Genomic DNA, 11,048 nt, shown 5'->3' on the forward strand with positions numbered 1-11,048 from the left:
ATTAGAAAATCTTGGCATACTCCAAAGTCACAAAGATTCTTCTCTTCTGCTTTCACCTAAAAGTCTCATAGTTGGAAACTCGGTTGATCCAAACCATTTTTTGAGAACTTGCTTTTCCCCTTCTCTGAATTGCCATGACATCTTTGTCAAAAACCAATCAAGCCCATATATGTGGATAAATTTCTGAACTCCATTCTGTTCCATTGACTCGTGTCTCTCCTTACACTGATACCCAACCTTCTCAATCACAGTAGCTTATTACGTATATTTTGAAATCAGAGAAGTTCTCCCACTTTGTCATTCTTTTAGGAAAGTTTTTTTGTTCATTCTAGGTCTTTACATTTCTGTATAAATTCTAGGATTAACCTGTACATTTTTACCAGATATATTGAATGTGTATATAAGTTTGAGAACAATTGGCGTCTGAATATGGGCCTTCCAATCTATGAACATGGTATATCTCTACATTTATTTAGGTCTTTTTAAAAAAGTGATTTAATATTTGTATACTCTGAGAAATGATCACCACAATAAGTCTAGTAACATCTATCACCTCTTGTAGTTACAAGAGTTTTTTTTCTTGGGATGAACACTCTTAAGATTGATTCCCTTGGCAACTTTCATATGCAATATAGTATTATTGACTATAATTGCCGTGCTGCCCGTGACATCCCTGTGACTTATTTTATAACTGGAAGTTTGTACCTTTAGACCCCTTTCACCACTTTGCTCACCCCCAACCCCCACCTCCGGAAATCATCAGTCTGTTCTCTCTATATATAACCTTGGTGTTTTTTTTTTAGATTCCACATATGCATAGGATCATACAGTATTTGTCTTTCTTTCGGTCTTATTTCACTTAGCATAATGCCTTGTAGGTCCACCTATGTTGTCTGTTGCAAACGGCAAGATTTCATTCCTTTTTTATGGCTAAATGACATTCCATGGTGTATGTGTGCATGTGTGAGTGTGTGTGTATGTGTGTGCGCGCACATATATATCCATTCACCCACTGATGGGCACTTAGGTTGTGTACATATCTTGGCTATTGTAAATAACACTGGAATGAACATGCAGTGCAGATATCTTTTTGAGTTAGTGTCTTCATTTCCTTCAGATAAATACCCAGAAGTGGAATTTCTAGATCATATGGTAGTTCTATTTTTAATTTTTTGAGGACACTCCATACTGCTTTCCACAGTGGTGCACCAATTTACATTCCTACTGCCAGCATACAGGGGTTTCCTTTTTTTCACATCCTCGCCAATGCTTGTTATTTCTCGTCTTTTTGATACTAGCCATTGTGATGGTTGTGGGGAGATATCTCATCGTGGTTTGGGTTTTCATTTTCCTGGTTCTTAGTGATGTTGAACATCTTTTCATGCACCCATTGGCCATCGGTATTCTTCTCTGGAAAAATATCTATTCAGATCTTCTGCTCACTTTAAAAACCAAATTGCTTCAGATTTTTTGCTATTGAATTGTATGTGTTCTTTATATATTTTAGATATTAACCTCTTAGAAGGTACGTGACTTACCAATATTTTCTCCCATTCAGTGCATTGTCTTTTCATTTTGTTGATGGTTTTCTTTGCTCTGAAGCTTTCTAGTTTGATGTAGTACCCCTTCTTTATTTTGCTTTTGTTTTTCTTACTTTTGGTGTCAGATTCAAAAGATCATCACCAATACCCACGTCAACGAGCTTACCACTTGTTTTCTTCTCAGAGTTTTATGGGTTTGGGTCTTATGTTTAAGTCTTTAATCAATTTGAGTTAATTTTCGTGTATGGTGTGAGATAGTAGTCCTGTTTCACTCTTTTCCACCTGTCCGTCCAGTTTTCTTAACACCATTTGTTGAAGACACTGTCCTTTCCCTGTTGTATATTCTTGACTCCTGCATCATGAGTTAACTAAGTATAGATGCATGGATGTATTTCTGGGCTCTTTAACCTGTTAGCCTTCTTAAATTTCTCTCAACAATGTTTTATAATTTTCAGCTTAGGGTCTTGGTTGCCTATTGTTAGGGTTTTTGTCTGTTTTTTGTTTGTTTGTTTTTTGAGGGTGGCTTGCTGTTTTACGTAGATCTTTTAAGTCATTTTGTTTATCAACTATTTGCTGTTGTTAGTTTTAGTGGCTGTTTAGGAGGTTCCCTGGGATCATCTGTGTAATCACATCAGTGGCAACTGGGAATAGTTTTATTTCTTTAATAATTTTTATTCCTTTTATAGGTTTTTTCCTCCCTTATTGCAGTGGCTAGGATTGCCAGTATAATGTTGGGCAGACACTCTGAAAGGAGACACATTTAGCTTTTTCTTGATCTTAATGAAAAGAAATTCCAGGCTCACTATTAATTATATTGTTGGCTACTGTGCTTTTGTAAATATTTTTTATCCATTTGAGGACTTTCCCTACTACCTTAGTTTGTTGAAGTTGTTTTATCATGAATGGGCATCAAATTTGGTCATATGCCTTTTCTATAGTTATTTTAAAATTTATGAGATTTACCTTCTTTACGTGGTTAATATGATGAATTATATTTCAAATATTTAACCAACTTTGCATTCTTGGGTCAAACCCTACTTATTCCTGATGCATTATTATTTTTGTATATTGTAGAGTTGACTTACTAATATTTTAAAAGGATTTTTGTGCCTGTATTCCTGAGGAATGTTGGTCTACAATTTTATTTTTAAAAAATGTCTTTGGGGGCACCTGGATGGCTCTGTGGGTTAAGGTCTCTGCCTTCAGATCAGGTCATGATCTCAGGGTCCTGGGATCAAGCCCCGCATCCGGCTCTCTGCTCAGTGGGGAGCCTGCTTCCCCTTCTCTCTCTGCCTACTTGTGATGTCTCTCCCTCTGTCAAATAAATAAATAAAATATTAAAAAATTAAAAATGTCTTTTTCAAGTTCTGTATTAGGGTTATTCTGGTCTTTTAAAATGATTTGGGTGATGTTTCCTCTGGTATCAATTTGTTAAGTTTGATTTTTCTACATATTTGCTCATTTCATTTGGGTTGCTGGATTTGTTGGTATAAAGAAGTGATACCTTGAAAAGTCTATAGGATCTGCAGTAATAATATTTTTTCAATTTCCATTATTAGTAATGATATTTGTGTTCTCTGTCTCTCTGTCTCTCTTTCTCTATTCCTCTCTCTTATTTACTTCAGTAGGAGTTGATAAATTTTGTTGATTTTCTCAAAGAATCAGTTTTTGGCTCCCCCACCCCACCTTTTGGCTGTCTGTTTTCTGTTTTATTGTTCCCTGCTCCTCTTGTTATTATTTCCTTCCTTCTTCATTTGGATTTACTTTGTTCGTCCTTTCCTAGCTACCCAAACTGGATCTTCGGGTCATTGATTTTAAGTTGCTCTTGTTTTCTGAGATAAGTGTTTAAAGTTCTAAGTTTCCTTATAAGCACTCATTTTGCTACATCCCACAGATTTTGATATGATATATTTCCATTGTTACTCAATTCAAATTATTTTCTAGTACCTCTTATGATTCCATTTTTAATTCATGAGTCATTTGTAGATTCATGAATCATTGATACTTAGGATTTTCCTAGATGTCTCGTTATTAATTTCTAACAAGATTCAGTTGTTGCCAGAGAACACACTCTGTGTGATTTCTAGCTTTAAAATTTGCTGGGACTTGATTTATGGCCCAGCGAATGGTTTATCTTCACAAAAGTGCACTTGAAAAGAATACGTACTTTTCAGTTACTGGGTGTAGTGTTCTATAAATATCATTAGATCAAAGTGACTAATAGTGTTGCTTGTACCTTCCATGTCTTTACTCATTTTTTTGTATATTTGTTCTATTGATTGCTGTGGGAGGGGTGTTAAAATCTCCCTTTTATGATTGTGAAATTGTTTGTTTCTTCCCTTGATCTTGTCAATTTTGCTTCATGCCTTTCGAGGCCTTATTATTAGGCACATAAAAATCAATCACTGTTACATCCTCCTGATTAATCAACCCTTCTATTATAACAAATGTCTCCTTTATCTCCAATAATATTTTCTGTCTTGAAGTTTATTATTAGTATAAATTTTAATTAATATTACTATATCCACCCAGCTACCTGATGCTATTATTTTCATGGTGTATCTTCTTCAACTTATTTACTTTCAACCTGTGTCTTTATATTTAAAATGAATCTCTTATAGGCAGCACATTATTGAGTCTGGCTGTTTTTATCCATTACTGACAATCTCTTACTTTTAATTGGTGTTTTAGAATATTAATGATTAACCCTGGTCCATTCTATTTTTTATTTCTTTGTTCTTTCTCTGCATGCCTTTGAATTATTTGACATTTATATATATTTAGTTGACCTACTGGCTTTCTGGCTATATTTCTTCCTGTGCATGTGGTTACTCTAGGAATTGTGGTATATACACCTAATCTTTCTAAGGCCAATTAGAATTACTATAGTGTTACTTCACAGCCCACCTCACCGAGTATCAGAGAAGAGCATGGTGGGCGCTACCTCCCGCCTGGCCCGTGCCCCTCCCTAGTTCCAGCTTCTGGTCAGCCCAGTGGGGGCATAAAGCCCTGAGAGCATCGAGAAGACCAAGGTAGCAGGACTTCTCTCCAGGGGCTGGTTATATCTCCTAGCCCAATGGCCCTCATGTCAGCCCTGGGTCCTCTCCAGGCCAGTACTGTGAGTGTGCAGGTTGTGCACTGCACAACTCTAAAGGCACCATTCTCATTGCAGTCGTGGGGTGCCCCCCTGCCCTGGAGCTCCTTGGGCCTTGTCCTCTGGGCACAGACCTTTAGCTTACCCTGACCTTCTCCCAGCACAGGGAAGTTCCAGAATGCCAGGGCTGGTGGGTGAAGCCCCAGGCACTGCCTAGATGCCTGGGTGCTGTCTGGGCTCCGTGGGGCTCTCCGTCCCCAGGGCATCCAGGGCGGTCTGGGGTGGTGGGGTGATCAGCTGGTCTTCTGGTACTCAGCTGTGCGGCCCCAGGGTGCTTGGGGGTCTGGTCCTGGGAGGTGCTGTGAGTGGTGAAGGCCAGTCTGGGGTTTGATTGTCCCACATGGGACCTAGTGAAGATTTCCTCCCTTTTCTGTGCCTTGGTTTCCCCATCTGCAAAGTGGGAATGATGACAGCACCTGCCTCACAGGGCTCACGTGGGGATGACGTTGGATGGCCCGGGGGAGGAGCACGGCACTGCTGGCCCTGGGTAAGCTCGAGGTGGCCAGGTTGCGGCAGGGCCACCAGAGGTGTCCAGGGGCCACGCGGGCCTTTGAGAGGTGCCGAAGGCCTTGGGTTCACATACCAATTGCCACCCACACAGGCCGAGGTCCCTTCCAATGTCGCAGCGGGACTAAGGTCACTTGGAATCACGGAGAGGGGCGGGTGAGCTGGGGTGGGGAAGGACAGAGTCCCTGACGGGCAGGGCTCAGCTACTGCCCTCCGAGAAAACCCGCGGCTGTTGCCAGCCCGGCCCAGCCTCTGTCATCGGCATGGGTGAGAGTTGAGGGCTCTGTGGCCCCCCAACAGGTAACCCACAGCCATAGGGTAGAGGCTTGGGGTTGAGATGGGGAGGCAGGAGTCGGTGGGCAGCTCTGCACATCCCCAGACCAGACCCATGGGAATAAAGGGGCAGACGTCAGGATAATGTTGAGGGGTGGGTGTGTGTGACTCTTGTGCCTCTTTCTGTCCTGTCCCCCCACCCCTTCTCATCCTGAAGAGAAGGATTGTCCTTCAGCGAGAACCCCCATGTGCCAGGTTGGAACCACAGAACCCCTCTGCAACGTGGTAGCTGTCATCCGCACCCCCCTGTCACTGATGAGCAAAGGCAGGCTCGGAGCTGCCCAGGGTCAGGGCCAAGGCCACGAGGCCTGGACGCCACCTTCACAGTCTAGGTGCAAAAGTAAATCTAATTGACTAGACATAGAGCTGCCATGGGACCCAGCAGCTCCACACCTGGAGACAGGCCCAGGAGAAGTGAACACGTACGTCCACACACACGCGCGTGTGTAAGTGCTCGGGAGACACATACGTCCACACACGCGCATGTGTGTAAGTGCTCATAACAGCCCAAGAGTGAAAACAACCTGAATGCCCGCCAGCCGGCAAACGGATAGAGAGAATGTGGCATGTCCACATGAGAGAATAATATTAAGCTCTAAAAAACAACGACTTACTGACCCTGCTCGATGCCGCAGCAAACACAAGCCTCGAACACGTTACGCTGGGCGAGAAGACCACATGCTGTATGATTCCACTGATACGGGATGTCAGGATAGGCAAGTTCACAGACCGGAAAGGAGACCTGGCGTTGCCAGGGCGTGGGAGTGGGGGGAGACTGGGGAATCTTGGGGGTGGGGCTCAGGAGAGTACCGCTTCCTTGGTGGTCTTGAAAATGGTCTGACGTTGGCTGTGAGGACGGAGGCGCGGCTGTGAATTTGCTAGACACCACTGAATCGCACGCTGCAAATGGGTCCGTTGGAGGGTATGTGAGTTACACCACAGCAAGCTTGCCCGAGATCAGAGAACATGGACAGTTTAGAAAGTGCCCAACGTCCTACCCTTTGTGCATCACTAAATCCATGAATGTATAAGTGATCATACATAATGAAATTTAAAAAATGAATCAAGACCACACAGAGGAGTGCCTGGCCCAGCCCTGTGCATCTCTCAGCACCCAGGAAACGTGGGACCCTTCCCTCAGCGCCACACTCTGGAGCTCCCAGGCCATGCCGGTCTCCTGCCTGGGGCCAGGCCCTGGGCTGGGTACAGAGAGCCTAGAGCCAGCCAAGTCATGGTGTGTGACAGCCCGTCGCAGGCTCACTTTCTTGGCAAAACACCTTAGGATCCCTCTGCCAAAGTCCCAAAACCAAAAGCGGACTGCATGGTGTTGAAAGATGCAAGCATCCCAATACATGGTCTCAGCAGCCCTGTATTTGTCAGGATACAGCTGCGTAACAAGCTCGCCAGATCATACAGTGGCTCGATCTCCAAATTAATTTCTCCTGAAAAGGCCAGATGAGTAGCCCAGGGCCATGTGGGCTCCCTTACCTCCTCTGTTCAGCTGCCCTCGGCCAGTGGCTTCTCCGTCAGCGCCCAGATGGGGAAGAAGGGGAGGACACACTTCGTCACATCGTCTTGGTCAGAACTTACCCATGGCCATGATTTGTTGCAAGGGAGTCTGGGAAATGTAGCCCGTGTGCCCAGATCAGCCTTCTGTTACTTGACTGCCGCGGAATAAGGAGGAAGGGAGGGATATGGGGCTCCAGGCATGTCGTCAATCAGCTCCCTCATTCGTGAAGTCATAGTATCGAGGGTCGCTGGGAGACGTGTGGCTGGCGGATGTATGCCCTCAAGACACAGGAACTGCCCCAGGAAGTCTGTGCTGGGTTGGGAGGACGGAGGGAGGAGGTCTGCCCAAGAGAGCCCCCGAGGGTGAGGTGCGGACAGGGCACAGAGTGAGTCACGCCTGCTTCCACAGCAACAGCCCAGGATGCGTGGAACCCAGTGGAAGCCCAGACGCTCGGCCTCCGCTGCCCTCCGCTGGGGTGGACCGGCCAGGGGCGCTGCCTGCTGCTGGGACCCGGCCCAGCTCCTGCAGGCACTGTCCTGTCCACCTGTGAGGTCGACTCGGCATGCCCAGTGGTCATAGCCCTTCTCTCTGCTCTGGCCCCAGACCCACCGGTCATCCGGACGCTCGATACAATCTGTTTTGAAAGTAAAACAAACTCTTTTGAAACCACTGCTGAGTGTGCAGACCGAGAATCTCACCCCCTCCCTTGGGGGCTGGTGGACATCTGAGATTCAGGGAAACCTGACAGGAGAGCCCACATGTGGGACAAATGCTCTGCTCCTACCCTCTGAAGCAGCAGAGGCCCACAGCTCAGACTGAGGGCACCAGGGAGCCTGCGAGGGATGCAGAGGGAGAGTGTGGGCCAGAGCAGTCGGGACAGCACAGCTCCATTAGGAGGATGTATTTGATGGCAGAGTTGAACTGGAACAAGATAGGGGTGACATATGTGGGGACATTTCAAAATAAGAATCTAGATCGAGTGGCACTCAGGCCAAAGGGGGCCCAGGTCATGCCCAAGGTCCCCAAAAGAAGCCTCAATCCGAGGTCTCAAAGGCAGGAATCGGGGTCCCTACTGGGGAGCTCTGGACTCTAGCAGGACAGAGAGTTTGAGACAGGGCCCTTGCCATCTGTGGTGGCCGAGGTGAAGGACAATAGTGTCAGGAGCCCCTTTGCTGTTTCTCTCGCCTTCAGTCATCTGCAGAGCCAATGGGCTGGGGGAAGGCAGGCTGCGTGGGCCTGGAATGACAGGAGGCTTGTGGGTGTGCCCAGCGAATTCTTCTTGCCACAGGGCCTTTGCACACACCATTGCCTCTGGTTAGCATATCCATTCCTACCTCCCACTTAGCTGACTTCTGTTCTGGCCTCAGATCCCAGATCATGGGTCACTTCCCATGACAGGTGTCTCTGATTTCCTGGGCTGTGTCACCAGACACAGAGCCAGGCCCTTGGTGGGCACTCACGACTGTTTGTGGAATGAGCAAGAAGAAGAAAGAGCCCTGCAAACCCCCACGCCCCAGCCCCGGAGCCTCGGCATCTAGGGCAAGGTCACCCCAGGTGCCCTCCAGGGCAGCCCCAGGGAGGACCCTTAGATGGTGGGAGAGAAGGTGGGGTGGGGATGGTGTAGCCTCTGCAGCTGGAGGGCCTTGGTGGCAGGTGGAGTTGGGATCACGGTCGTGGACTCCGTGGCCAGGCTGCCCGCGTGCGGTTGCTGATGAGCAGAGGCACCAGGACAAGCGACTTAAGCTCTCTTCCATGTCAGCTTCCCTTCTGGGAGCCGGACACAACGACGCACCCCGTAGGGCTGCTGCAAGGACGAAATGAGATGTTCACGGGAAGGTTTTAGGACACAGCTTGGTACATTGTAAGTGGACGCGTCCGCTTTATCTCTTCCTTATTTGCTTCAAAATGAAGGTTTTTTTTTTTTTTTAAACCCATACAAATGATGCATAAATGTTCAAAGTACAAACTTAAGAGAACCAAAAAAACAACTTAAACAGATAATTAAATCCCCAGAGATCTTGCTAGTTAAAGGAACTGCTTGGAGGGGTCGGGGTTAGGTTTGACTGTGTAGCAGACAACCTCCCCACACAGTGGTGGCTTCAACAAGAAAGAAACTGGTTTCTCTTTCCTGTGAAAGTCTAGGAGCGGATGGGCGCTTACAAAGCCTTCAAAGATTGAGGCCTGTTACCGTTCCCTGAGCCATCACCCTGGAGACACGATCCTCCTGTGACCTTCTGGTCCAGGATGACAGCTGGAGCTCCAGCCATCACCACTGCGTTCCAGCCTGCAGGACGGAAGCAGGCATGAAGAAGGCGCTTGCCACTTGCAATATGTCCTTTCTTTCTATCTCCCATTGGTAATGCGGCCGCATCTGGCTGCGAGGGAAGCCAGGATGTAGGGTCTGTATTCAGGTAAGCCACGGGCTCAGCTGAACGTTGTGGGTTCTTCTGCTCAAGGCGAAGGGAGAATGCATGTTGGGGGAAAGCCAGCAGTCCTGCCACATTGCATTTGTCATCTCACTGAACAGGCTTCCTTCCCGTTCTTCCAGGGTTAGCACACGCACACACACACACACACACACAGAGGCAGTCTCACATACATAGGAAAGCAGGATGTGTGCTCTCATATGACTTACCTTTTTAATTCAAACACAGATGGCAGGTTCCTTCCCATCTCCACAGACAGAGAGCCACAAGATTGTTTTTAAAGACAAGACGCCTTGCATTTCCATCACACAGATGCTTGATGATCCCACCGGGACCGAGAGGCGCTCAGGCTGCTGCGTGTTTCCAGGTATTCTAGCCCACGCCGGGATGAACACCCCTGAGCCATCATCTTTGTACCCGGTTGGAACATTTCCTTCGCCTAAGTTCCCAGAAGTAGAAATGCTGAGTCAAAGGCGATGCGCTTTGACATTTGGACGTGAATTGAGAAATTGCCCTCGGGAAGGTCGTCCCATGAGCGCTCCCCCAACATCGCCCTGGCTTTGGTGGTGTGGGTAACCCGGGCGAAGCAGCCGTGTGCCCAGATCGGAGGCTCACCACACTCCCTACCCTACCCTGGCTCCTTCTCCTCACGGGGTTGGCAGGCGTGTGCCTCCGATCTTCCGGGGCACCCTTGGATGAAGGTGACCTTGAGATCCTGCCCTCTCCGGACTGCAGGGATGAGCAAGAGCCTTCACAGCTACCGGGAGATGCTTAAGTTCAAGTTCAGCAACAGCGACCGCCTGCGGACCTCTCTGGGGGGGGACGAGACGCAACCCCTCACCCAGACGGACGGAGAGAGCTCAGCCGCCAAGTCTCCCGACGTCTGGGAGAGCTTGTCGGGCGGGCAGCCCGGGAGCTCCCGACATCAGCTGACAGCGTGGTTGCCCGATTTAGCGAATAAAAATACAGGATATCCTGTTAAATTTGAATTCAGATACACGACGAATAACTTCTAGTGTGCCCCAAATAATCGCTTCGGATGGAGAACTGGAGAAAGCATATGCTGCTCATTTCTTCCTAGACGCTTCTCTCCCACGGGGACGCGGCCACACCTCACTGCGCCCTTTATTGGACAACCTTCGCTGGCAGCACCGGGGGCCTTTGGGAGCAGTGAGCCCCGTGGAGAAGTCCTGGGCTCTGGAGTTAGCTGGCTTCGAGTTCTGGCCTTCTGTACCTCTGCTAGCGGTGCACTTGGAGATGAATTACCGACCTCCCCGCTCCTCAGTTTCCCTGTCTGTCAATACGAGGGCGAATATAGCATCAACCTCACGAGGGGACAGTGGACGGTGAACGCATGTCGTCATCGGAACGTGGTCTGCTTTCGACCAGATGGAAGCAGAACCAAGCCCCCGGCCCTGGCGACGGGGTGTTCGGAATCCCGTGAATGGTGACATCCGGTAGGAGCAGAGCTGGGGGCCTCGAGAAAGGAAGGGATATTCCCACGAGGCAGGAATGCAGAGCCTGAGAGTTCTGGGTTCTGACACCAGGAAGGAGCCAGAAATGAGGTGGCCTCCATC

The 11,048-nt window shown here is 47.9% G+C and overlaps 1 long non-coding RNA gene across 1 annotated transcript; it reads right to left on the reverse strand.

The window, feature by feature from the left end:
- Positions 1 to 9,029: 9,029 nt before the first annotated feature.
- On the reverse strand, positions 9,030 to 10,523 carry LOC309840488. The gene is made up of 2 exons (XR_014298625.1): positions 9,681 to 10,523; positions 9,030 to 9,329 (listed from the first exon to the last, which is right to left on the reverse strand). It is a non-coding gene; the product is annotated as an uncharacterized lncRNA (long non-coding RNA).
- Between the last annotated feature and the right edge of the window lie 525 nt (positions 10,524 to 11,048).

This window comes from Mustela nivalis (genome assembly GCF_964662115.1).
Source record: "Mustela nivalis genome assembly, chromosome: 9".
Classification (NCBI taxonomy): Eukaryota; Metazoa; Chordata; class Mammalia; order Carnivora; family Mustelidae; genus Mustela; species Mustela nivalis.